The sequence below is a fragment of the Somniosus microcephalus genome, chromosome 8 (assembly GCF_052327205.1).
Source record: "Somniosus microcephalus isolate GS21.2 chromosome 8, FLI_Smic_1.0, whole genome shotgun sequence".
Classification (NCBI taxonomy): domain Eukaryota; kingdom Metazoa; phylum Chordata; class Chondrichthyes; order Squaliformes; family Somniosidae; genus Somniosus; species Somniosus microcephalus.
In genome coordinates, this window is record NC_140994.1 from 107204574 (window position 1) to 107231805 (window position 27232).

The following is a 27232-nucleotide window of genomic DNA, read 5'->3' on the forward strand; positions in this document are numbered from 1 at the left end:
GCTCATAGTGTGTCCTATAGTGGTATCACTGAGGGTAAACTGGTATTTGTTTTCCTGACATCTGGGCCTTTTTTGAAAAATCATGATGTTGGTTTTCTTTAGATTTACTGTTAGAGCCCAATTTTGGCAGTATTTGTCGAGTAGGTCTAGTTGTTGCTGTAATCCCTGTTCTGTGGGAGACAGCAGAACCAGGTCGTCCGCATAGAACAGGGATTTCACTTCTCCATCTAGGAGACGGAGACCTGGTGACTCGCTTTGCTCCAGCATGTCTGCTAATTCATTTATGTATATGTTGAACAGGGTCGGGCTCAAATTGCAGCCCTGCCGGACGCCTCTTCTCTGGGTGAAGAAATCGGTGCGTTTGTCTCCAATTTTGACCCCGCATTTGTTTTTCAGATACATTGATTTAATAAGGTCATAGACTTTGCCCCCTATTCCACACTGAAGAAGTTTATAATAGAGCCCTTCGTGCCATATAGAGTCAAAGGCTTTCTTGAAGTCGATGAAACAGGCGAATATTTTCCCATTTTTTGTTTGGTGTATATGTTTTTCAATGAGGGTGTGAAGGGTATAGATACGGTCGGCGGTGCGGTGTTTTGGAAGAAAGCCTATTTGGTTTTTTCTGAGGATATTATGTTTGTTAAGAAAATCAAGTAATCTACTATTTAGAATACTGCAGAATAACTTCCCTAGACAACTGTTGACACAGATGCCGCGGTAGTTATTTGGGTCTGATTTGTTTCCACTTTTATATATGGGGGAGATTAGTCCTTGGCACCAGATATCGGGAAAACAGCCTGAACGTAATATGATGTTGAATAATTTGAGTACCGCACCCTGCATCTCCATATTGCTGAACTTGAGCATTTCATTTTTGATGTTGTCTGGGCCACAGGCTTTCTTTAGGTGGAGAGATTTTGTTTTTGTGGCCAGTTCTTTCCATGTGATTGGGGAGTCTAGAGGGTTTTGGTTGTCTTTAATTGTTGCTTCTAATGTGTGGAGTTTTTCTGTGACCTGATGTTGACTTGGGTTTGTTTCGTTTATTGGGATGTCTTTGTAGAGGTTTTCAAAATATGTTCTCCAGATGTCGCCATCTTGGATTGGTAATGCTTGCAATTGTGTTGTACTCAGGTTATTCCACATTTCCCAGAATTGTTTTGGATTGGTGGAGTTTACAATTTCTTCGAGTATTTTGTGGGTATAGTTTTGTGTTTTGTTCCTAATGGTGTGTTTATATCTTTTGAGGGTTTCATTGTATCTAGTACGTAGGTCCGGATTGTTTGGTTGGCGATGCTTTTGGTTTGATATTTTTCTCAGGTCTTTTCTGGCATTTTTGCATTCGTGGTCAAACCATTTCTTATTTTTATTTTGTCTTTTGTGACGCTTCCTCTTCTGTTTCACAAGGTCGGCTTTTACAGCTGCCTCATGGAAGATCATATTTATATCCTCTATGGCCATGTTTACACCATCTCTGGTGATCTCGTATGGGTTTTCTTTAAATTTTGATATTTTACTTGTGAGATCAGGTGACTTTAGTGCTGTGATGAATTTTTCTCCACTGTCTGGGGCCCATCTGTATGTCTGGTTTATTTTATGGAGCTTACTGGGTTCCTTTTTGGTGTCTGTAGTTTGGGCAGAAAGTTTAAGGTACATATTTATTTGGTTATGGTCTGAGAGGGGGGATTGCTGCCTGACAGTGAATGAGTTGATATCGCAGGGGTCCAGGTCAGTGATTGTATAGTCCACCACACTAGACCCAAGAGTTGAGGAGTATGTGAGTCTCCCTAGGGAGTCCCCTCTGAACCTACCGTTAACTATGTACAGGCCTAAGGCTCGGCAGAGTTGCACTACCTCCCTACCGCTTTTATTTATTTCACGATCAAGGTTGTTCCGATTTGCGATGGCTGGTGTGACATCTAAAGGGGTCTGGCCAAACACATGGTTGTTTCCCTGTGGGTCTATGAAGTCAGGTTCACAACCGGTCCTTGCATTTAGGTCCCCACATATTATCACCTTTCCTTGGGCCTGGAAATGGCTAATTTCCATGTGGAGAGTATCAAATAACTCCTCTTCGAAATATGGCGATTCTATTGGAGGTATGTAGATCGCACATAAGTAAACATCTTTTTTTGATATTCCTATATTTTTATCTAGTTTTAGCCATACGTGTGATTTCCCCTGTTTTACCGGTGAGATGTGTTTGTCCAGTTCTCCCTTATACCACACCAATATTCCCCCGGAGGTTCTGCCCTTGCGTGTTTTAGTGTTCTTTACTGAGGGCACAATGATTTCATGGTACATTGGAGGACAGTGGGTCGGCACGTCCTTTTGGCACCATGTTTCTGTTAACACAATTATATCAATGTCTTTTATAGCTTTTAGGAATTCAGGGTCTGTACTCTTCATCCCAAAAGTTGAGGAGCGGAGGCCCTGGATATTCCAGCAGCTTATGTGGAAAGAACGCATTTATATAGTTCAATAAAACGAAATAAAATGGACCTATTTTGTGGGATGAGTGTGGGAACACTATTTTCTATAATGCTAAATGATGATTTAGTATAAATTTCATGCGGCATGCACATATATCTATCTAATAATAGTAATAATACTGATAAGATAACAATAAAGATAATCATAAATAACAATATTAATAATTTCTCCGGCTTTCTATCAGGCTGTTCAGCATCGTCATGATCTTTCTCTCTCTCTCTCTCTCACGCTCCGCCTCTCTCTCTCTCTCACACTCCGCCTCTCTCTCTCTATCTCTCACGCTCCGCCCTCTCTCTCTCTCTCTCTCACGCTCCGCCTCTCTCTCTCTCTCTCACGCTCCGCCTCTCTCTCTCTCACGCTCCGCCTCTCTCTCTCTCTCACGCTCCGCCTCTCTCTCTCTCTCTCTCACGCTCCGCCTCTCTCTCTCTCTCACACTCCGCCTCTCTCTCTCTCTCTCTCTCATACTCCGTCTCTCTCTCTCTCTCTCTCTCACACTCCGCCTCTCTCTCTCTCTCTCACGCTCCGCCTCTCCTCTCTCTCACGCTCCGCCTCTCTCTCTCTCTCTCACGCTCCGCCTCTCTCTCTCTCTCTCTCACGCTCCGCCTCTCTCTCACACTCCGCCTCTCTCTCTCTCTCACGCTCCGCCTCTCTCTCTCTCTCTCTCACGCTCCGCCTCTCTCTCTCTCTCTCTCCTCTCACGCTCCTCTCTCTCTCTCTCTCACGCTCCGCCTCTCTCTCTCATGCTCCGCCTCTCTCTCTCTCTCTCTCTCACGCTCCGCCTCTCTCTCTCTCACGCTCCGCCTCACTCTCTCCCTCTCTCTCACGCTCCGCCTCTCTCTCTCTCTCTCTCTCACGCTCCGCCTCTCTCTCTCTCTCTCTCACGCTCCGCCTCTCTCTCTCTCTCTCTCTCACGCTCCGCCTCTCTCTCTCTCTCTCTCTCTCACGCTCCGCCTCTCTCTCTCTCTCTCACGCTCCGCCTCTCTCTCTCTCTCTCTCTCTCTCTCACACTCCGCCTCTCTCCCTCTCTCTCACACTCCATCCCTCTCTCTCTCTCTCTCTCACACTCTGTCTCTCTCTCTCTCTCTCTCTCTCGCTCCGCCTCTCTCTCTCTCTCTCTCTCTCACGCTCCGCCTCTCTCTCTCTCTCTCACGCTCCGCCTCTCTCTCTCTCACACTCCGCCTCTCTCTCTCTCTCACACTCCGCCTCTCTCTCTCTCTCTCTCTCTCACGCTCCGCCTCTCTCTCTCTCTCTCTCACACTCCGCCTCTCTCTCACGCTCCGCCTCTCTCTCTCTCTCTCTCTCACACTCCGCCTCTCTCTCTCTCTCTCTCACACTCCACCTCTCTCTCTCTCTCTCTCATGCTCCGCCTCTCTCTCTCTCTCTCTCTCACACTCCGCCTCTCTCTCTCACTCTCCGCCTCTCTCTCTCTCTCTCTCTCACGCGCCGCCTCTCTCTCGCTCTCTCACACTCCGCCTCTCTCTCTCACTCTCTGCCTCTCTCTCTCTCTCTCACACTCCGCCTCTCTCTCTCTCTCTCTCTCACGCTCCGCCTCTCTCTCTCTCTCTCTCACACTCCGCCTCTCTCTCTCTCTCTCTCTCACGCTCCGCCTCTCTCTCTCTCTCTCACGCTCCGCCTCTCTCTCTCTCTCTCACGCTCCGCCTCTCTCTCTCTCGCGCTCCGCCTCTCTCTCTCTCTCTCTCTCACACTCCGCCTCTCTCTCTCTCTCTCTCACACTCCGCCTCTCTCTCTCACTCCGCCTCTCTCTCTCTCTCTCACATTCCGCCTCTCTCTCTCTCACACTCCGCCTCTCTCAATTCAATTCAATTCAATTCAAATGCTTTATTGGCATGAAAGTTTACAGAGAACCATATTGCCAAAGCTTACATAGCAAAAAGGTACAGTTTTCCAACATTCTGTAGGTGTCAATCGATTTGACATTTGTTGGGTACATACAATATTACTTTGAAACAATATTAATTTTTAAACAGTCTTTGTACTTCATTTGGTACGTTCAATATTAATTTTAAACAGTCTTAATTTTAAACAGTCCTCAGGTTGTGACATGTTGTTACATATTTGGCCCCAAGGTATGGTCTGTCCTCCTTCTCCTAGGACTAATCTCAATTTTGACAGATCATCCAATTCCTTGAAATCTGGGGTTGTTTGGCTTAGCTTGTTGAATAATATATGTTTCTTGATGTGTTGAATTTTTCGCATTTTAGGAGGAAATGCATCTCTGTTTCAACCTCGCCGGCCAGACATTGATCGCATATTCTATTCTCTCTAGGCTGCCAGGATTTCTTGTATCTGCCTTTTTCAATTTCCAGTTGGTGGTCGCTTAGTCTGTACCTGGTGAGGGTCTGTCTCTGTTTTGTGTCTCTGATGGTCGTGAGGTAGTCTGCCAGTTTATATTCTCTTTTTAGGGCCCGGTAACATTCTAATCTGCTTTGGCTTTCGGTTATTTTGGTTCCAATGTTCCCCAGGTAGGTTTCTTTGCATTGTTTAAAGATTTGGTTCACTCGGATTGATGTTTGGACGGCTGTGTTGGTCTGGGGCTGGTCAGGGTCTGGCTGAGTACTTAGTTTCAGTAGCAGCTGACTCAGGGGACTCTTTTCTGGGTTTAGCTCTTGGGTCTGAAAGGCTTTGAAATGAAGGGTGTCTGGGGAGCTAGATTTGAGGTGATTTAGGAAGTTTAGTGCTCGTTTTTGGATGTTTATTATCAGTGGGTATCTACCTAGTTCGGCTCTGCATGCATTTGTTGGCGTTTTTCTTTGGGTGCGAAGGATGCTTCGGCAGAATTCTGCATGTAGGGCTTCTATTGTGTGTTTTTCCCATTTAGTGTAGCTTTGGTGATTTAGCGGGCCCCATACTTCACTACCGTACAGTGCAATGGGCAGGATTATGCTGTCAAATATTTTGAGCCAGATTTTGATTGGGATTTGGATGTTGTAGAATTTTCTTTTTATTGCATATAGGGCTCTTCGGGCTTTTTTCTTTTAGTGCATTCACTGCTATGCTGAAGCTCCCTGATGCTGTAATAGTTAGACCAAGGTAGGTGTAGCTCATAGTGTGTCCTATAGTGGTATCACTGAGGGTAAACTGGTATTTGTTTTCCTGACATCTGGGCCTTTTTTGAAAAATCATGATGTTGGTTTTCTTTAGATTTACTGTTAGAGCCCAATTTTGGCAGTATTTGTCGAGTAGGTCTAGTTGTTGCTGTAATCCCTGTTCTGTGGGAGACAGCAGAACCAGGTCGTCCGCATAGAACAGGGATTTCACTTCTCCATCCAGGAGACGGAGGCCTGGTGACTCGCTTTGCTCCAGCATGTCTGCTAATTCATTTATGTATATGTTGAACAGGGTCGGGCTCAAATTGCAGCCCTGCCGGACGCCTCTTCTCTGGGTGAAGAAATCGGTGCGTTTGTCTCCAATTTTGACCCCGCATTTGTTTTTCAGATACATTGATTTAATAAGGTCATAGACTTTGCCCCCTATTCCACACTGAAGAAGTTTATAATAGAGCCCTTCGTGCCATATAGAGTCAAAGGCTTTCTTGAAGTCGATGAAACAGGCGAATATTTTCCCATTTTTTGTTTGGTGTATATGTTTTTCAATGAGGGTGTGAAGGGTATAGATATGATCGGCGGTGCGGTGTTTTGGAAGAAAACCTATTTGGTTTTTTCTGAGGATATTAGGTTTGTTAAGAAAATCAAGTAATCTACTATTTAGAATACTGCAGAATAACTTCCCTAGACAACTGTTGACACAGATAGTAATTTGGGTCTGATTTGTTTCCACTTTTATATATGGGGGAGATTAGTCCTTGGCACCAGATATCGGGAAAACAGCCTGAACGTAATATGATGTTGAATAATTTCCATATTGCTGAACTTGAGCATTTCATTTTTGATGTTGTCTGGGCCACAGGCTTTCTTTAGGTGGAGAGATTTTGTTTTTGTGGCCAGTTCTTTCCATGTGATTGGGGAGTCTAGAGGGTTTTGGTTGTCTTTAATTGTTGCTTCTAATGTGTGGAGTTTTTCTGTGACCTGATGTTGACTTGGGTTTGTTTCGTTTATTGGGATGTCTTTGTAGAGGTTTTCAAAATGTGTTCTCCAGATGTCGCCATCTTGGATTGGTAATGCTTGCAATTGTGTTGTACTCAGGTTATTCCACATTTCCCAGAATTGTTTTGGATTGGTGGAGTTTTCAATTTCTTCGAGTATTTTGTGGGTATAGTTTTGTGTTTTGTTCCGAATGGTGTGTTTATATCTTTTGAGGGTTTCATTGTATCTAGTACGTAGGTCCGGATTGTTTGGTTGGCGATGCTTTTGGTTTGATATTTTTCTCAGGTCTTTTCTGGCATTTTTGCATTCGTGGTCAAACCATTTCTTATTTTTATTTTGTCTTTTGTGACGCTTCCTCTTCTGTTTCACAACTCTCTCTCTCTCTCTCTCACGCTCCGTCTCTCTCTCTCTCTCTCTCTCACGCTCCGCCTCTCTCTCTCTCTCTCTCACACTCCGCCTCTCTCTCTCTCTCTCTCTCTCTCTCACGCTCCGCCTCTCTCTCTCACACTCCGCCTCTCTCTCTGTCTCACGCTCCGCCTCTCTCTCTCTCTCTCTCTCTCTCACGCTCCGCCTCTCTCTCTCTCACGCTCCCGCCTCTCCCTCTCTCTCACGCTCCGCCTCTCTCTGTCTCTCTCTCACGCTCCGCCTCTCTCTCTCTCTCTCTCACGCTCCGCCTCTCTCTCTCTCACGCTCCGCCTCTCTCTCTCTCTCACGCTCCGCCTCTCTCTCTCTCTCTCACGCTCCGCCTCTCTCTCTCTCTCTCTCACACTCCGCCTCTCTCTCTCTCTCTCACACGCTCCGCCTCTCTCTCTCACACGCTCCGCCTCTCTCTCTCTCTCACGCTCCGCCTCTCTCTCTCTCTCTCTCTCACGCTCCGCCTCTCTCTCTCTCTCTCTCTCTCTCTCTCACGCTCCGCCTCTCTCTCTCTCTCTCACACTCCGCCTCTCTCTCTCTCTCTCACACTCCGCCTCTCTCTCTCTCACGCTCCGCCTCTCTCTCTCTCTCACGCTCCGCCTCTCTCTCTCTCTCTCTCTCACGCTCTGCCTCTCTCTCTCTCACGCTCCGCCTCTCTCTCTCTCTCTCACGCTCTGCCTCTCTCTCTCTCTCTCTCTCACACTCCGCCTCTCTCGCTCTCTCTCACACTCCGCCTCTCTCTCTCTCTCTCTCTCACGCTCCGCCTCTCTCTCTCTCTCTCTCACGCTCCGCCTCTCTCTCTCTCTCGCTCTCTCACACTCCGTCTCTCTCTCTCTCTCTCTCTCACGCTCCGCCTCTCTCTCTCTCTCTCTCTCTCTCTCACGCTCCGCCTCTCTCTCTCTCTCTCTCTCTCTCTCACGCTCCGCCTCTCTCTCTCTCTCTCTCTCTCTCACACTCCGTCTCTCTCTCTCTCTCACACTCCCTCTCTCTCTCTCTCACGCTCCGCCTCTCTCTCTCTCTCTCACACTCCGCCTCTCTCTCTCTCTCTCACACTCCGCCTCTCTCTCTCTCTCTCTCACTCCGCCTCTCTCTCTCTCACGCTCCGCCTCCCTCTCCTCTCTCTCACGCTCCGCCTCTCTCTCTCTCTCTCTCTCTCACACTCCGTCTCTCTCTCTCTCTCTCTCTCTCTCTCACGCTCCGCCTCTCTCTCTCTCTCTCTCACGCTCCGCCTCTCTCTTTCAGTTCAGTTCAGTTCAGTTCAAATGCTTTATTGGCATGAAAGTTTACAGAGAACCATATTGCCAAAGCTTACATAGCAAAAAGGTACAGTTTTCCAACATTCTGTAGGTGTCAATCGATTTGACATTTGTTGGGTATATACAATATTACTTTTAAACAATATTAATTTTAAACAGTCTTTCTACTTCATTTGGTACGTTCAATATTAATTTTAAACAGTCTTACTTTTAAACAGTCCTCAGGTTGTGACATGTTGTTACATATTTAGCCCCAAGGTATGGTCTGTCTCCTTCTCCTAGGACTAATCTCAATTTTGACAGATCATCCAATTCCTTGAAATCTGGGGTTGTTTGGCTTAGCTTGTTGAATAATATGTTTCTTGATGTGTTGAATTTTTCGCATTTTAGGAGGAAATGCATTTCTGTTTCAACCTCGCCAGCCAGACATTGATCGCATATTCTATTCTCTCTAGGCTGCCAGGATTTCTTGTATCTGCCTTTTTCAATTTCCAGTTGGTGGTCGCTTAGTCTGTACCTGGTGAGGGTCTGTCTCTGTTTTGTGTCTCTGATGGTCGTGAGGTAGTCTGCCAGTTTATATTCTCTTTTTAGGGCCCGGTAACATTCTAATCTGCTTTGGCTTTCGGTTATTTTGTTCCAATGTTCCAGGTAGGTTTCTTTGCATTTTTTAATGATTTGGTTCACTCGGATTGGTGTTTGGACGGCTGTGTTGGTCTGGGGCTGGTCAGGGTCCGGCTGAGTACTTAGTTTCAGTAGCAGCTGACTCAGGGGACTCTTTTCTGGGTTTAGCTCTTGGGTCTGAAAGGCTTTGAAATGAAGGGTGTCTGGGGAGCTAGATTTGAGGTGATTTAGGAAGTTTAGTGCTCGTTTTTGGATGTTTATTATCAGTGGGTATCTGCCTAGTTCGGCTCTGCATGCATTTGTTGGCGTTTTTCTTTGGGTGCGAAGGATGCTTCGGCAGAATTCTGCATGTAGGGCTTCTATTGTGTGTTTTTCCCATTTAGTGTAGCTTTGGTGATTTAGCGGGCCCCATACTTCACTACCGTACAGTGCAATGGGCAGGATTATGCTGTCAAAAATTTTGAGCCAGATTTTGATTGGGATTTGGATGTTGTAGAATTTTCTTTTTATTGCATATAGGGCTCTTCGGGCTTTTTCTTTTTGTGCATTCACTGCTATGCTGAAGCTCCCTGATGCTGTAATAGTTAGACCAAGGTAGGTGTAGCTCATAGTGTGTCCTATAGTGGTATCACTGAGGGTAAACTGGTATTTGTTTTCCTGACATCTGGGTCTTTTCTGAAAAATCATGATGTTGGTTTTCTTTAGATTTACTGTTAGAGCCCAATTTTGGCAGTATTTGTCGAGTAGGTCTAGTTGTTGCTGTAATCCCTGTTCTGTGGGAGACAGCAGAACCAGGTCGTCCGCATAGAACAGGGACTTCACTTCTCCATCTAGGAGACGGAGACCTGGTGACTCGCTTTGCTCCAGCATGTCTGCTAATTCATTTATGTATATGTTGAACAGGGTCGGGCTCAAATTGCAGCCCTGCCGGACGCCTTTTCTCTGGGTGAAGAAATCGGTGCGTTTGTCTCCAATTTTGACCCCGCATTTGTTTTTCAGATACATTGATTTAATAAGGTCATAGACTTTGCCCCCTATTCCACACTGAAGAAGTTTATAATAGAGCCCTTCGTGCCATATAGAGTCAAAGGCTTTCTTGAAGTCGATGAAACAGGCGAATATTTTCCCATTTTTTGTTTGGTGTTTATGTTTTTCGATGAGGGTGTGAAGGGTATAGATATGGTCGGCGGTGCGGTGTTTTGGAAGAAAGCCTATTTGGTTTTTTCTGAGGATATTATGTTTGTTAAGAAAATCAAGTAATCTACTATTTAGAATACTGCAGAATAACTTCCCTAGACAACTGTTGACACAGATGCCGCGGTAGTTATTTGGGTCTGATTTGTTTCCACTTTTATATATGGGGGAGATTAGTCCTTGGCACCAGATATCGGGAAAACAGCCTGAGCGTAATATGATGTTGAATAGTTTGAGTATCGCACCCTGCATCTCCATATTACTGAACTTTAGCATTTCATTTTTGATGTTGTCTGGGCCACAGGCTTTCTTTAGGTGGAGAGATTTTGTTTTTGTGGCCAGTTCTTTCCATGTGATTGGGGAGTCTAGAGGGTTTTGGTTGTCTTTAATTGTTGCTTCTAATGTGTGGAGTTTTTCTGTGACCTGATGTTGACTTGGGTTTGTTTTGTTTTTTGGGATGTCTTTGTAGAGGTTTTCAAAATGTGTTCTCCAGATGTCGCCATCTTGGATTGGTAATGCTTGCAATTGTGTTGTACTCAGGTTATTCCACATTTCCCAGAATTGTTTTGGATTGGTGGAGTTTTCAATTTCTTCGAGTATTTTGTGGGTATAGTTTTGTGTTTTGTTCCTAATGGTGTGTTTATATCTTTTGAGGGTTTCATTGTATCTAGTACGTAGGTCCGGATTGTTTGGTTGCCGATGCTTTTGGTTTGATATTTTTCTCAGGTCTTTTCTGGCATTTTTGCATTCGTGGTCAAACCATTTCATATTTTTATTTTGTCTTTTTTGATGCTTCCTCTTCTGTTTCACGAGGTCGGCTTTTACAGCTGCCTCATGGAAGATCATGTTTATATCCTCTATGGCCGTGTTTACACCATCTCTGGTGATCTCATATAGATTTTCTTTAAATTTTGAAATTTTACTTGTGAGATCAGGTGAATTTAGTGCTGTGATGAATTTATCTCCACTGTCTGGGGCCCATCTGTATGTCTGGTTTATTTTATGTAGCTTACTGTGTTCCTTTTTTGTGTCTGTAGTTTGGGCAGAAAGTTTAAGGTACACATTTATTTGGTTATGGTCTGAGAGGGGGGATTGCTGCCTGACAGTGAATGCGTTGATATCGCAGGGGTCCAGGTCAGTGATTGTATAGTCCACCACACTAGACCCAAGAGTTGAGGAGTATGTGAGTCTCCCTAGGGAGTCCCCTCTGAACCTACCATTAACTATGTACAGGCCTAAGGCTCGGCAGAGTTGCACTACCTCCCTACCGCTTTTATTTATTTCACGATCAAGGTTGTTCCGATTTGCGATGGCTGGTGTGACATCTAAAGGGGTCTGGCCAAACACATGGTTGTTTCCCTGTGGGTCTATGAAGTCAGGTTCACAACCGGTCCTTGCATTTAGGTCCCCACATATTATCACCTTTCCTTGGGCCTAGAAATGGCTGATTTCCATGTGGAGAGTATCAAATAACTCCTCTTCGAAATATGGCGAATCTATTGGAGGTATGTAGATCGCACATAAGTAAACATCTTTTTTTGCTATTCCTATATTTTTATCTAGTTTTAGCCATACGTGTGATTTCCCCTGTTTTACCGGTGAGATGTGTTTGTCCAGTTCTCCCTTATACCACACCAATATTCCCCCGGAGGTTCTGCCCTTGCGTGTTTTAGTGTTCTTTACTGAGGGCACAATGATTTCATGGTACATTGGAGGACAGTGGGTCGGCATGTCCTTTTGGCACCATGTTTCTGTTAACACAATTATATCAATGTCTTTTATAGCTTTTAGGAATTCAGGGTCTGTACTCTTCATCCCAAAAGTTGAGGAGCGGAGGCCCTGGATATTCCAGCAGCTTATGTGGAAAGAACGCATTTATATAGTTCAATAAAACGAAATAAAATGGACCTATTTTGTGGGATGAGTGTGGAAACACTATTTTCTATAATGCTAAGTGATGATTTAGTATAAATTTCATGAGGCATGCACATATATCTATCTAATAATAGTAATAATACTGGTAAGATAACAATAATGATAATGATAGATAACAATATTAATAATTTCTCCGGCTTTCTATTAGGCTGTTCAGCATCGTCATGATCTTTCTCAGTTCTTGGTCTACAGTCTGTGGTCTAGAGGGGGGTCTTGGGTCAGGTATAAAAGCACGGTTCTGTTGTCGGTTTTGTAAAGGGGGGTGGGGGACATTGGTGGTCCTGTTTGGGCTCCCAATGGTAGGGGGGGTGGGAGGGCTGCGTCTTTTGGCAGTGTTTATGAGGTTTCTTGCGAAGACCCACATCCGCTGTTTGAGTAGATGTATTTCGTCATAGAGGTCCCTTGTGTTGATGTTTGGATGATGGGCCAGGGAGACGTTGGGGAGGACAGAACATCTCGTGTCGATCTCCCTGTTGGTGTTGTGGATTATATAGGCTGGGGTGTCCTTTCTGGGCAGTAGTGTGGAGATCACGATCCGCGCCTCGGGGAATTCCCTGCTGGCCTTTTCTGCCATCCTGCTCACCGCCCAAGCCGTGCCTTCCTGTAGGGTGCGTAGGTCGTTCGTGCCTGTGTGGATCACAATCCATTTGGGGCTTCCAAGGGATTCTTTGTTCAGGATCTTCATTGCTTGGCCTGTGTTGCTGCACCATTTTTTCAGGACTTGATGGTCTGGGAACAGCCTCTGGGGGTCCAGAAACTTTCCGTTGGAGTCGGTCAGCAGGACCGCCTGAGGGGCTGATTTTTCAGACTGGGTAACAGTAGTCTGGGTAGGACTCGCCTGGTGGCTGGTTGTTGGCTGGGTTTCTGGGATATGTTGTGTGGCAGGAGCGGGGTCTGGGGCTTTCGGTGTGTCCTCGTTTGGGGGGGTATCTGTCGGTTTTTGTGTTCCTGTGTGTGAGGACTGGGTAGCAGTAGTCTGGGCATGACTCGACTGAGGGCTGGTTGGAGCGGGGTTTGTGGCTTTCGGTGTGTCTTCGTGTGGGGTGGCATCCGGTGGGTTCTGTGTCCTTGTGTGTGTTGTTTTTGTGTCCTCAGGTTTTTGGACCTTAAGAGGTTTGTGTTGCCTGCTGAGCCTTTCTACGGTCTCCTTCATTTTGTTTAGTTGAGTACGGAGTTCTTTGATCTCATTTCTTTGCTCCTCTATGGTCTTTCTCAGCTTGTGGATGGTGGACTCGTGTTCCGTTTTTAGCTGTTTGAATTCCTCCTTCAAATTCTTGGCCAGTGTTTCTCTGTATTCGTTGAGATCAAGCTCTAGTTTGGCCAGATTCTCTTTCATCATTTTGTTTTCGTTGAGAGGTGTGGGGGGGGTGGAGATGGACAGGGAGGTGTTTTCCTCTGCTGGTCTCTCTTCTTCTTCCTCCACTTGGCTCTCCTCATCCTCTGTTCGACTCTCTTTTGCTTCCTGTCCATTGGTCCTCTTTGTGTCTGCCTTAGTTTTCAACTGGGGGAATTCCTTTTCGAAGGTGTCCAGATTTTCCACATTCCCCTGTATCATGATCTTTCTATTTTTGTTGTAGTAGCTTATGGTTAGCAGGGGGTCATCTTTATCTAGGTTTCCATCTTTACATATTTTCAGTCTGCCTCCACTGCCAATACCTTCACTGGAGACGTATGTGTAGTGTTTTTGTAAAATCTCCTTCCAGGAGGTGACGTATTCGGTGTAGAATATGAGGTTGTTCTTCAGCTTAGTCCCTTTGTGTGTGGTATAGTCCACGTAGAGGATTTCTGGGTTATTTTTTAGTGTTGTGTACTTGTATTTTCCTTTGCTTTATTTTTTGTGCATTGCTCAGGATATATCATTTCCCTGCTCATTGTAGTCGTTTGTTTTTTGTCTCAGATAGATAACTTTTTTTTTTCTCTTTTTTGTGTCGTGTTCCACCTTAGCCCACTTTTAGGTCCAAAATTGGGAGTTTTTCAGGGGTTCATCTTTGATATAGCTGCTCTTAAAGGTTTATCTTTCTCTTTTTCTCACAGGCTGTTGGTTCGGGTAGTTTATCGTTTCTCTCGGGTTTCTATTACTTTTCCTCGCGGGTTTGTTGTTCTTTTTTCAGGTTTGTTTTTTTTTCGAGCTAAATTTAAATAAAATTTAAACTTTTTCCGAACTAACTTTAACTAGAGTTAAGTAAAACTTATTTCTCCGGCTTTTTCTCTCCAGCTGGTGTTTCCTCTCCTCTCTCTCTCTCACGCTCCGTCTCTCTCTCTCTCGAGGTGCAGTTACCTCTCTTTTCTCCTTTTCTCCTTTCAGCCGTTTCCCTTCGTTCAAATTTCGCGCTCTCAGCTCCCAACGCTCTCTTCGGGCTTCTGCCCTGGCCCCAGCCCCTCGGCTCGGCTGTGCTGTCCCGGCCCGGTGTTTGTCCGAGTTTCTCCGACCCCGGAGTTTCTCGGGTTTCTCCGACCCCGGAGTTTCTCGGGTTTCAGGCCCTGGGCTTGCTCGCTCTCCAGGCCCGACCCGATCCGGCACCCCTACCTCTCCACTCGCCTCTTTGACTGGCTCGGGCCGCTCCTCCCGGTCTGGGTCTACTCCTGTTGCTGCTCGCTCTCCTTCTCTCCGGTGCCTCGCTCGGCCCGGTTCCTCGGGCCTTTCTCCGGCTTCAGGCTCCGTGCTCCGGTTGCTGCTCGGGCTCTGCTCTCTCTCTCTCCCTGTTTTGGAGTTCTCTCTCTCTCTTCCCGGTTTCTCTCTCTCTGTTCCCGGGTTTTCCTGCGCTGTTCTGGCTCCGATCCCCCGGCCGCTGTTTTGCTTTGAACGGTCGGTTGCGCGGCGCCTCTCGCTCTCGCTCTCTCCAGGTACTCTTTCTCTCTCTCACGCTCCGCCTCTCTCTCTCTCTCTCACGCTCCGCCTCTCTCTCTCTCTCTCTCTCTCACACTCCGTCTCTCTCTCTCTCTCTCACACTCCGCCTCTCTCTCTCTCTCTCTCACGCTCCGCCTCTCTCTCTCTCTCTCACTCCGCCTCTCTCTCTCTCTCTCACGCTCCGCCTCTCTCTCTCTCTCTCTCACGCTCCAACTCTCTCTCTCTCTCTCTCACACTCCGCCTCTCTCTCTCTCTCTCTCATACTCCGCCTCTCTCTCTCTCTCTCTCTCACGCTCCGCCTCTCTCTCTCTCTCTCTCACGCTCCGCCTCTCTCTCTCTCTCTCTCTCACGCTCCGCCTCTCTCTCTCTCTCTCTCTCACACTCCGCCTCTCTCTCTCTCTCACACTCCGCCTCTCTCTCTCTCTCTCTCTCTCTCACGCTCCGCCTCTCTCTCTCTCTCTCTCACGCTCCGCCTCTCTCTCTCTCTCTCTCTCACGCTCCGCCTCTCTCTCTCTCTCTCTCACACTCCGCCTCTCTCTCTCACGCTCTGCCTCTCTCTCTCTCTCTCTCACGCTCCGCCTCTCTCTCTCTCACGCTCCGCCTCTCTCTCTCTCTCTCACGCTCCACCTCTCTCTCTCTCTCTCACACTCCGCCTCTCTCTCTCTCACACTCCGCCTCTCTCTCTCTCTCACGCTCCGCCTCTCTCTCACGCTCCGCCTCTCTCTCTCTCTCTCTCACGCTCCGCCTCTCTCTCTCTCTCTCTCACGCTCCGCCTCTCTCTCTCTCACGCTCCGCCTCTCTCTCTCTCTCTCTCACGCTCCGCCTCTCTCTCTCTCTCTCTCACGCTCCGCCTCTCTCTCTCTCTCTCTCTCACGCTCCGCCTCTCTCTCTCTCTCTCACGCTCCGCCTCTCTCTCGCTCTCTCACGCTCCGCCTCTCTCTCTCTCTCACGCTCCGCCTCTCTCTCTCTCTCTCACGCTCCGCCTCTCTCTCTCTCTCTCTCTCTCTCTCACACTCCGCCTCTCTCTCTCTCACGCACCGCCTCTCTCTCTCTCTCTCTCACACTCCGCCTCTCTCTCTCTCTCACGCTCCGCCTCTCTCTCTCTCTTTCACACTCCGCCTCTCTCTCTCTCTCTCGCTCCGCCTTGCTCTCTCTCTCTCACGCTCCGCCTCTCTCTCTCTCTCTCTCACACTCCGCCTCTCTCTCTCTCTCTCTCACACTCCGCCTCTCTCTCTCTCTCTCACGCTCCGCCTCTCTCTCTCTCTCTCTCACGCTCCGCCTCTCTCTCTCTCTCACACTCCGCCTCTCTCTCTCTCTCTCTCACACTCCGCCTCTCTCTCTCACGCTCCGCCTCTCTCTCTCTCTCTCTCACACTCCGCCTCTCTCTCTCTCTCACACTCCGCCTCTCTCTCTCTCTCTCTCACACTCCGCCTCTCTCTCTCACGCTCCGCCTCTCTCTCTCTCTCTCTCACACTCCGTCTCTCTCTCTCTCTCTCACGCTCCGTCTCTCTCTCTCTCTCTCTCTCACGCTCCGTCTCTCTCTCTCTCTCACACGCCGCCTCTCTCTCTCACGCTCCGCCTCTCTCTCTCTCTCTCTCTCTCTCACACTCCGCCTCTCTCTCTCTCTCTCTCACGCTCCGCCTCTCTCTCTCTCTCTCACGCTCCGCCTCTCTCTCGCTCTCTCTCTCTCTCACACTCCGCCTCTCTCTCTCTCTCTCACTCCGCCTCTCTCTCTCTCTCTCTCACGCTCCGCCTCTCTCTCTCTCTCTCTCACGCTCCGCCTCTCTCTCTCTCTCTCTCTCACACTCTGCCTCTCTCTCTCTCTCACGCTCCGCCTCTCTCTCTCTCTCTCACGCTCCGCCTCTCTCTCTCTCTCACGCTCCGCCTCTCTCTCTCTCTCACGCTCCGCCTCTCTCTCTCTCTCTCTCACACTCTGCCTCTCTCTCTCTCTCTCTCTCACACTCCGTCTCTCTCTCTCTCTCTCTCACACTCCGCCTCTCTCTCTCTCTCACGCTCCGCCTCTCTCTCTCTCTCTCTCACGCTCCGCCTCTCTCTCTCTCTCTCTCACACTCCGCCTCTCTCCCTCTCTCTCTCACACTCCGTCTCTCTCGCTCTCTCTCTCACACTCCGTCTCTCTCTCTCTCTCTCTCACACTCCGGCTCTCTCTCTCTCTCTCTCTCGCTCCGCCTCTCTCTCTCTCTCTCTCTCTCACGCTCCGCCTCTCTCTCTCTCACGCTCCGCCTCTCTCTCTCTCACGCTCCGCCTCTCTCTCTCTCTCTCTCTCTCTCACGCTCCGCCTCTCTCTCTCTCTCGCTCTCTCACGCTCCGTCTCTCTCTCTCTCTCTCACGCTCCGTCTCTCTCTCTCTCTCTCACACTCCGCCTCTCTCTCTCTCATGCTCCGCCTCTCTCTCTCTCTCTCTCACACTCCGCCTCTCTCTCTCTCTCTCTCACTCTCCGCCTCTCTCTCTCTCTCACGCGCTGCCTCTCTCTCTCTCTCTCACTCCGCCTCTCTCTCTCACACTCCGCCTCTCTCTCTCTCTCTCTCTCTCTCACACTCCGCCTCTCTCTCTCTCACACTCCGCCTCTCTCGCTCTCTCTCTCACACTCCGCTTCTCTCTCTCTCTCTCGCTCTCTCTCTCACGCTCCGCCTCTCTCCCTCTCTCTCTCTCTCTCACACTCCGCCTCTCTCTCTCTCTCACGCTCCGCCTCTCTCTCTCTCTCTCACACTCCGCCTCTCTCTCTCTCTCTCTCACACTCCGCCTCTCTCTCTCTCTCTCACACTCCGCCTCTCTCTCTCTCTCACATTCCGCCTCTCTCTCTCTCTCTCTCTCACGCTCCGCCTCTCTCTCTCTCTCACGCTCCGCCTCTCTCTCTCTCACACTCCGCCTCTCTCTCTCTCTCTCTCATGCTCCACCTCTCTCTCTCTCTCTCTCTCTCACTCCGCCTCTCTCTCTCTCTCTCTCTCACGCTCCGCCTCTCTCTCTCGCTCACGCTCCGCCTCTCTCTCTCACGCTCCGCCTCTCTCTCTCTCTCTCTCACGCTCCGCCTCTCTCTCTCTCTCTCACGCTCCGCCTCTCTCTCTCTCTCTCACGCTCCGCCTCTCTCTCTCTCTCTCACGCTCCGCCTCTCTCTCTCTCTCTCTCTCACACTCCGCCTCTCTCTCTCTCGCTCCGCCTCTCTCTCTCTCTCACGCTCCGCCTCTCTCTCTCACGCTCCGCCTCTCTCTCTCTCTCTCTCTTTCTCTCTCACGCTCCGCCTCGCTCTCTCTCTCACGCTCCGCCTCTCTCTCTCTCTCTCTCACGCTCCGCCTCTCTCTCTCTCTCACGCTCCGCCACTCTCTCTCTCACGCTCCGCCTCTCTCTCTCACGCTCCGCCTCTCTCTCTCACGCTCCGCCTCTCTCTCTCTCACGCTCCGCCACTCGCTCTCTCACGCTCCGCCTCTCTCTCTCACACTCTGCCTCTGTCTCTCTCACGCTCCGCCACTCGCTCTCTCATGCTCCGCCTCTCTCTCTCACACTCCGCCTCTCTCCCTCTCTCTCACGCTCCCCCTCTCTCTCTCTCACGCTCTGCCTCTTTCTCACGCTCCGCCTCTCTCTCTCTCACGCTCCGCCACTCTCTCTCTCTCTCTCACGCTCTGCCTCTCTCTCTCTCACGCTCTGCCTCTCTTTCTCACGCTCAGCCTCTCTCTCTCTCTTTCTCACGCTCTGCCTCTCTCTCTCTCATGCTGTCTCTCTCACTCATACGCAGTCAATTCAATTCAATTCAATTTGCTTTATTGGCATGACAAGGTACATCTTATGCTGCCAAAGCACAGAAAAACATGTATGATTGAACACGTAAACGCAGATCTAGACATAGTGTATAGACAGATATATCCCTGTATACATAAATATGCACACATATAATATGCATATAATCTTTTCTTAGGTTTAATGGTTGTCCCTCTGCTTATGACAAGCTGTAACATAGTTTGCCGCTAAAGTTACGCAATTTCTCTGTTCCCCTAATAGGTATGGGAGTTTTTGGTGGTCATTCAAATTTTTGAATTCAGGGCATACATTTTGTGAATTTTGGGTAGAAGTTCCCCTTATGTCCTGATAGTTTCCACAAGTTGTGAGGAAGTGCATCTCTGTCTCCACCACTCCCTGACTGCAGTGAGAGCATATCCTGTCCTCTCTTGGCAGCCAGGTCTGCCTGTGTCTGCCTTTTTTGATGGCCAGGCTATGCTCACTAAGTCTGTACATTGTCAAGGTTTTTCTCAGTTTGCTATCTTTTACCGTGGTCAGGTATTCAGCCATGGTGTATTGTCTGTTTAGGGCCAAATAGCAATCGAGTTTGTTTTGGGTTTTTGTCGTTTCTGTCCAATAGGTCAAATATTTTTCCTTTTGTTTTGTGACAATTGTGTTGGGTTGAATTCTCTGTGCTAGGATGTCACTGTCCTGGGGCTGATTATTATTAGTAGTGTTAGTAGTTACTTCACTGAGTCCCAGGACTAGTTGACTGAGGGTATTCTTCTCTATGATCATCTCTTGGCATTTCAGGGCTTCGTAATGATAGCAGTGGGGGTTGCTCATTTTTAGGTGTTTCCAAAATTTGATGGCTCTTTTTTGGATATTAATTAGTAGTGGATATTGGCCTAGTTCTGCCCTGCATGCATTGTTTGCGGTTTTCCTCTGAGTCCGGAGGATACTTTTACAGAATTCTGCATGTAGGATCTCAATTGGGTGTTTGTCCCATTTTGCAAATTCTTGTTGTGTTAGCGAACCCCACACCTCACTGCCATAGAGTGCAATTGGTTCAATTACTGATTTAAAAATTTTGAGCCAAATGCCAATTGGAATTTCTATTTGGATTTACTTTTTAATGGCATAGAAAGCCCTTCACAGCCAAATGAAAATTTCCTGTAGAACTGATTTGTAAGCCTAAGTATGTGTAATTTGTAGTTTGTTCAATTTTAGTTGCTCCTAATGTGAAGTTTATTCTGGGTCCCTGATGTCTGAATCTTTGCTGGAACACAAGAACTTTGGTTTTTTGGGGGTTTATTGTCAGGGCCCAGGTCTGACAGAACGACTCTAGCAGATCCAGGTTCTGCTGTAGACCCTCCTCAGTTGGTGAGAGCAGAACCAGGTCATCTGCATAGAGGAGGAATTTAACCTTGGAGCACAATAGAGAGCATCCTGACAAACTGTATCACAGTATGGTATGGCAGCTGTAGCTACTATGACCGGAAAGCCCTGCAGCGGGTAGTCAAAACTGCCCAACGCATTACCAGCACCTGGCTACTGACCATAGAGCACATATACCAGAAACGCTGTTTACGGAGGTCACGGTCCATCATCAAAGACCCTACCCACCCCAGCCACAGTCTGTTCGCCCTCCTGCCATCTGGGAGACGCTACAGATTTAGGAACAGCTTCTTTCCCAGGGCTGTCATTCCTACTGAACTCCACAAATAAACTCTAAAGCCTGCACATCTGCCAATGCACTTTATTATGGTTATGTTTATGTTAATGTATTACAAGCCAAATGTATGTTGAATGTTTAAATGTCTTAATCTAAATGTACACTCTCGGGAGCCGCAAGCCTACATTTCATTGTACTGCACTTGTGCACTAACAATGACAATAAAAGTTGATTTGATTTGATTTGATTTGATATAGGGCGAGGCCAGGTGCTGTAGATTGTTCAAGTAGTTTTGCCAATTCATTTATGTAAATATTAAAGAGTGTCGGTGAGATAGGCGAGCCCTGCGCCGCGCCACGCCACGCCCGTGAGAAATATTTGGTTTGTTTGTCTCCAATTTTAACTGCACATTTATTGTTTGTAGACATTGATTTAATTACATCATATGTTTTTCCCCCTATACCACTTTCAATAAGTTTTAAGAATAGACTGTCGTGCCAAATAGAATCGAAAGCCTTCTGGAAATCTATAAAGCAGGCAAAACATTTTTGCTTTTGTTTTGGTTAACTTGTTTGTCAATTAGGGTGTGTAGGGTGAAAATATGATCCAATGTTCTATAATTTGGTAAGAATCCAATTTGGCTTTTACTCAAGACATTGTGCTCCTCAAGGAAGTCTATAAGTCTTTGGTTTATGATACTACAGAATACCTTCCCCAGGTTACTGTTCACACAGATGCCTCGATAGTTATTTGGGTCAACTTTGTCTCCACTTTTGTATATGGGCGTTATGAGTCCTTTGTTCCAGATATCAAGGAAGTAACCGACACTCAGAACCAAGTTGAAGAGTTTTAGGATAGCCCATTTCATTTTATCGTCAGTGTGTTCAATCATCTCGTTTAGGATGCCATCTGCACCGCAAGCTTTTCTTGGTCGCAGGTCCTTGAATTTTTCAAATAGCTCTTTTTCAGTTATTAGGGAGTCTAACGGGTTTTGGTAATCTTTTATGGCCAGTTCTAGCTTTTCCAATTCTTTACGTATTTGATCTTGCTCTGGGCTTAGTGTGTTTTTCTGGTATAATTTTTCAAAATGGTTTTCCCATGTGTCTCCATTTTGAATGGGCAATTCGTCGTGTTGCTTTTTGTGTAATGTATTCCAGTTGTCCCAGAAACAATTAGAATCAATAGATTCCTATGGAGCTGAGTTTATTCTTAATATACTGTTCTTTCTTGGTTCTGAGTGTGTTTTTGTATTGTGTTAGTGCCTGACAATAAGTAAGGCGTAATTCCTTGTTTTCTGGTTGTCTGTGTTTTTGGTTTGATATTTTTCTGAGTTTTTTCCTTATGTTATGACAGTCTGAATCAAACCATTTTTCGTGGTTTTGTGTTTTGGGTTTACTCTTGCGAGATTTCAAGTTCGACATTGATGCCAAATTATCAAAAATATTATTTAGGTTATTCACTGCCAGGTTTACGCCTTCTTTATTGTGAGTGTATGTGTTTTCCAGAAAGGTGTCCAAGAGAGATTGAGTTGGTTGACTGCTAATTGCTTTCTGGTATTTTTCCGTGCTGTTTTGTTGTACAGCTTACTGGGCTGTGTTTCTGTGTTGGTTGTTTCTGTCTTTTTAAGATACGCAGTAATTTGGCTGTGATCTGACAGTGTTGTTAGTGGTTTGACTGTGAATGCTCTGAAAGAGGATGGGTCCAGATCTGTAATCATATAGTCTACTTGATTGCAGTGAGCGAACCATCAGTGAGCAGCGCAGAGACAAAGACTCTCCTCACCGGCCAGAGCGCGAACCTTCCCATTCAAAACACTGGGGCAGAGCCTTGTGTGATCGGGCACAGCAGGCTCAGGGTCCGGACCCAGCAGGGTCAGGGAAAGGACCCACCACGGTCAGGACACACTAAGGTTGGGGTCAGTACTGTCTCTCTCTCTCTCTCTCTCTCTCACACACACACACACACGCTCTCTCTCTCTCTCTCTCTCTTTACCTCATGTTGGGGACCCTCTGTTTTAGGCCTTCTCCTGGTTTGGATCCTGCGGTTTTCCAGCCCCTCGGGGCCCGGTTTTTGCCGCCGCATCAAATCGCCGGTGCCCCCTCTAACCCGTCCCCCGGTGTGCCCCCCTCTAACCCGTCCCCCGGTGTGCCCCCTCTAACCCGTCCCCCGGTGTGCCCCCCTCTAACCCGTCCCCCGGTGTGCCCCGAGTTTGAAGAGAATCATTACTTATTCTTGAGCAAATGTTCGGTGCCGGAGCCCGATTGCAGTGAGCGAACCATCAGTGAGCAGCGCAGAGACACTCTCCTCACCGGCCAGAGCGCGAACCTTCCCATTCAAAACACTGGGGCAGAGCCTTGTGTGATCGGGCACAGCAGGCTCAGGGAAAGGACCCACCACGGTCAGGACACACTAAGGTTGGGGTCAGTACTGTAAGCTGCTACACACGTAATAAAAGCCGCTGCTTCTGTGTGGAGATTGAAATTGCAAACGAATTTTGAGATGATAATGGACGGATTCAAAATGGAGGCGCTCAATGTGTAATCCTTTCTTTGTAAAGCCACATTGACAGGTTGAACACAGAGGGTGAAGATCAAGTCCCGCCCCCCGCACATTACAGGAACATGAGCATATCATGCAGGAAGCACACCAATCAGGGGAAGTTGGAAGTGAAACTGACCTGCCAGAGGGAGGAAGTACGAGGGGGCCCATTCAGGGGAACACTATAAAGAGAAGAGAAAACAGCACGAACAGACAAAACAAAGGGAGGTTCTCGACCTGAAACGTTGACTCCGTTTCTCTCTACGGATGTTGCATGGCCTGCTGAGTTTTTCCAGCGTTTTCTGTTGTTATAAAGGGAGATGCTTGACCGGCCAGTTTACTCTCGGAGCCTACAACCAACTCGGACTGATCACTAGAGAAGGAGTGTATGTATGAAAGTTAGACAAAGAGCATATATATTGCTAGAGTACTTGTATGTACGCATGAATTAGTAAACAATAGTGTGAATAAAGTCCATTTTATTGGTAACAAACTTATCTGTCATTGTTACACTTATTTGTAATTCTCGGGGTCCGAACGGGTGTAAGAGAAAGTCCGACAGGTTTTAGGCGATTCACGAAGGGACCCTGAGTGGGGAAAAAAAAGATTTATAAAACATATGGAAGATTTCGTAGCGAAATATATTAATGGAAAAATCGATACAGATAAACCATGGGTTACAGATATTGTGCAGAAGGATGATCCTGTACAAAAAGCAAAGGAATGGACGGAAGGTCCGTTAGGAAAGGGACCATGGTATAAGGCGATATGGCTGTTAACCGATCAAAGATAAATTAGTTCAAGATAATAAAGTGATGGATGAACAATCCAGAGAGATTGAGCAACTGAAACGAAAGGCGAGCGACAGGGAAGCGGTGGTGAACCGCTTGCTAAAAGAGTTAGAGGAATTACAAGAACAGAGACAAGCTGAGAAAGTGAAAGGGAAAAGTAACATGGAATACTTGCAATTACAGGTGACGGAGTATTCGCGAAGAGCTGATGAATGGGAGAAAGAAAACCATAAACCTGGGCAGGCAGTCTCGGCTGAGGCTGAGTTAAGCAATGTAAAAACAGCATTGAAGGTGTTGCGGCAACGGAGAGAGGGAGAAGCTGATCGCTCTAAATGCCGAAAGGAAATTGAGCGATTGAAAGGCTGGCTATCGGTAGAGAAGGGGATAATAGGCTTAATGACCCCAGAGGTAGGGGATACAGAGGGGGAAGTAGTGGGGGAAGGAAAGTGGTCTGATGACAGACCACAATACGGGGAGTTGAGACCACCGCTGGAAGTAATGGGACCGCCGGTTCCACCCGCGATGAATCCTATGAGGCAACAGAAATTGGGCCCCCGTGCCGGAGGACAGAACCGAGGGGTGTTACTCAGTGATTAAATCACACCGTATAACACGATGCATTTGAAAGAAATGGTGGGTGATTTAGGGAAACTAAAAATGGGAGAAGACCCTATAACCATGTTTCAGGCAGTAGCGGCTGCGATAAATGGGTGTGACGATCCAGAACAAAGTGAGATGTTACTATTTACGCTGTCAACATTGGTTTTAGGTGGCCTACCTGCTGCCACAAAAAGGGGTGCAGGAACATTGCATGAAGTTAAGGATCAAATTACGATGGCACTAGGGTATGGGTCAGGTAATCCATTCGAACAGGTGGGCAAAACTAAGCAAAAACCCAGAGTCCTGAAAGTTATGCAGAAAGGTTGTGGCCGGTATATAACACGGCCTGTGGGGCGATACTTGTTAGAGCTAACCTTATAGCGGGACCCCTGAATCATTGGCTGCGAGCATTAACCTCCAATAGCCTGCCACATATTAGAGTAGCGACAGAAGCATGGTCTGACCCGCAAAGCAACCAGACCGAGGCATTGACCTTGCGGAAAATGACCCTCGCTGACAGGAAGAAGCAAGTGGGCGGGCGGGACCTAACCAAGCCGAAACAAAAGGGTAAGGTATAATGAGGCAAGGGGATGGAAACAGAAAGGAGACTATCCCTATAAGGAGGATAAGCGATGCTTTAATTGTGGAGGAAGGGGACACTTTATTAGGGACTGCAGAAAAGCAAGGAAACATAGAAATGATGAAGGACCGATTACAAAGCCCTCTGCGACCGCAGAGCAGACAAAGGTCATCGGAACCAATCAGGCAGTGCTGGCCTTGGTGGAAGCTCTGAAACAACTAGGGGCCACTGGTAAAGTGGCTGCTGCGAAAGGTAGCTACACCACCGACATCACTATTATGTCCATGTGTAATTGAGACAGGGACTGCAGGAGTTGGTTATAACCGGTCTTTACTGAGTGGAGACAAACTGGAACTAACTATGCAAAGTTACTACACAGGCTTATATACAGGGGTGGTCACTACTGGTACTGCAGTATACAGGGGCTGCAGAATATAGTTCCTTCTGCAAAGTACATACACTACAATTCCTCCCCTTTTTAGCTAAACCGTACGTAACATTCGATTAATAATTAAATAACATATTTACAATTACAGTTGCTAGATACATTAGCTGAAGTTAAGCAATTATAAGTTTGAGGAGGCTTCCTGATTCTGTCTGGATAACGCCTCTTTGGGGTATCAGGTTCTTCTGGCAAAGTTGATTCGGGATCAACGTCGTTGTTTGGTTCGTCTGCTTCCAATATCACCGATCCTGAGGTAGATGCAATTGGTACTTCGGTTTCATCACCAGGTGTATCGGATCATGGTGTGGAATTGACGTTTTCCAGTGACTCTAGAATCTGGTCAGCATGGCATCTTACAATGCTCTCTCCAACATCCACGGTATACATTAGGGGTCCTTGCCGTGTGCAGTTCGTTCCTGGCTGCCATTTCTCTGTGCGGTAGTCCCGGGCCAAAACTGGTTGACCTATCTTAAAACTCCTGGTCGGCCTTTCATTCATATTCTGAAACTGCCTGTTCTCCACATCTCTTCTGATGTTTGGCTTAACCAAATCCAAGCGGCATCTTAGTCTTCGATTGAAGAACATCATGGCTGGAGTTTGGTTGGTAACCGCATGTGTCACATTCCGGTAGGCAAACAAGAAGTTATCCACCTTGTGTTGTAGGGGTATGTCTTCATTACACATTGCCTTGATAGCCTTCTTGAATGTTTGAACGAACCTCTCAGCCAATCCATTGGTGGCTGGATGATATGGGGCGGATGTGTAATGCTTAACACCATTGTTCTTTAAGAACCTCCGGAACTCTTCAGACACAAACTGTGGTCCATTGTCGGAGCAAATCTGTTCAGGCAGCCCATTTCTGGCGAATATGGTTCGTAAGACTGATAGATTTTCCTGTGGTGGTTGAGGACATTTTTATTACCTCTGGCCACTTTGAATGTGCATCCACCGCAATTAAAAACATCGAGTCCATAAAGGGACCAGCAAAATCAATGTGCACCCTTTGCCATGGAGATGAGGGCCACTCCCATGGATGTAGAGGGGCTTGTGGTGGGGCGTTTTGGACCTTCTGGCATCCTGTACAGCTCTTGGTCATCTCTTCGATTTCTCTATCGATTCCCGGCCACCACACAAACGCTCTGGCTAAGTTCTTCATTTTTACCCCTCCCGGATGACCCTCATGAAGCTCATTGAGCACTCTATCCTTCAATTTGGGTGGAATTACTACTCTGGATCCACACATCAAGGTTCCTCGGCACACTGACAGCTGTTCTCTTCTCGGCGAGAATGCTGGCAACAGTGGTTCGCCATGTGCTGGCCATCCCTTCACCGTTAAATCATAGACCCTGGAGAGTGTCGGGTCATTTCGTGTTTCCTTTTCTATGTTTGCATTCGTCACAGGTAGACATTCGACTATGGTCGAGTGGAATATCTCCACAGGATCCACTGCAGGTGCTTCTTCCACCGTCGGCAACGGTAGGCGCGACAATCCATCAGCATTCCCATGCTGTTTAGTTCCTTTGTACTCTGTCATATTGGTGTGCCCCTAGGAAAAGGGACCACCTCTGTAGCCGTTGTGCTGTCATTATCGGGACGCCCTTCTGAGGGTTGAAAATGGAGACAAGAGGTTGATGATCAGTTAGTAGAGTAAATTTCTGACCGTGCAGGTAGTGATTGAACTTCTTCACCCCCACACCAGGCTGAGGGCCTCTCTGTCAATCTGGGCGTAGTTACGCTCGGCTGAAGTTAACGAGCGTGACGCAAAAGCTATCGGCCTCTCTGAACCATCAAGGAATTTATGTGACAGTACCGCTCCAATGCCGTAGGGAGATGCATCACACGCCAGTCTTATCGGTAGTGACGGGTTGTAGTGAGCCAATACTTCTCTTGAAGTGATTAGGTCTTTACTCTTCTGAAAGGCCCGCTTGCATTCATCGCTCCATTTCCATGCTACTCCAGTTTGTAGTAGGGCGTTCAGTGGGTGCAGAATTGTGGACAAATTCGGCAAAAACTTATGGTAATAATTCACCAATCCGAGGAATGACCTCAGTT

At 47.4% G+C, this 27232-nt stretch overlaps 2 long non-coding RNA genes across 2 annotated transcripts in view; one reads left to right on the plus strand and one right to left on the minus strand.

The window, feature by feature from the left end:
- Positions 1–22333, minus strand: part of LOC147113746 (uncharacterized) — a 119105-nt gene extending 96772 nt beyond the window's left edge. The window contains exon 1 of the long non-coding RNA XR_015079265.1: positions 22219–22333. This is a non-coding gene — a long non-coding RNA (uncharacterized LOC147113746). The remainder of the gene's footprint in view (positions 1–22218) is intronic.
- Positions 22334–22341: 8 nt separating this feature from the next.
- LOC147113747 (uncharacterized) lies at positions 22342–23257 on the plus strand. Its single transcript, XR_015079266.1, has 2 exons — positions 22342–22640; positions 22784–23257. It is a non-coding gene; the product is annotated as an uncharacterized LOC147113747 (long non-coding RNA).
- Positions 23258–27232: the final 3975 nt, after the last annotated feature.